The sequence below is a fragment of the Pectinophora gossypiella genome, chromosome 27 (assembly GCF_024362695.1).
Source record: "Pectinophora gossypiella chromosome 27, ilPecGoss1.1, whole genome shotgun sequence".
In the NCBI taxonomy this organism is placed as follows: Eukaryota; Metazoa; Arthropoda; class Insecta; order Lepidoptera; family Gelechiidae; genus Pectinophora; species Pectinophora gossypiella.
This window is the reverse complement of record NC_065430.1, coordinates 3,011,917-3,012,694: the sequence shown is the minus strand read 5'-3', so window position 1 is coordinate 3,012,694 and position 778 is coordinate 3,011,917.

The following is a 778-nucleotide window of genomic DNA, read 5'->3' as shown; positions in this document are numbered from 1 at the left end:
GACTTTTTAGGCTTGTCCGAAAAAGTAAGATGATTCCATGCTTCGGAGGGCACGTTAAGCCGTTGGTCCCGGCTATTAGCCGTAAAAACACTTCCACCAACCCGCAGTGGAGCAGAGCATAAAAACAAAAATTTCACGTGCAGTCATGAGCAATATCGTGTACCCACTTTAGAACCCTGTCGCACTATCATATTTGACATTTAATGAGACTTACGGTTTCGTTTGTCAAAAAAGTTAATGTGACATGGTATCAAGTATATACATATTGGTACTCGTGACCATACCTAAGTTCTTAAACATTATAATAGCTCATAATACAAGAGTTTACACAGACATTTGCTGAAGCGTGCAGAAATCTATTTCTATGCGTTATTCGTTTCATGCCAGGGCACAATAGCATTTTAACAGCCTTATTAATCCAGCAATATCTCCCAGGCAATCAAAAAATATTTGGGATGGTGAAAACCATGGTGTAAGAAAACCAGGTATGCTCAAAACTGACAGCTAGCATTTCAAGGCTTCAAGGACCCTGCGTTGCCATTTCGTAAAAAATAAATTACCCACGTCCAATGTTTTTAATTTACTTTACAAGGAAATTTTGAACTTTTAGTAAAAGATGATTGTTATATATTGTGATAATGACAAGTAATAATAATTAAATACATTAGTCAGGATAGGCTGGTTGATGGTTGCGATGATTGCGAGTGTGGAGTATCACCACAAACTATGGCTCACCTTTTGTGCTGTCCTAAGTGCCCTAACACCTGCACTAAAGACC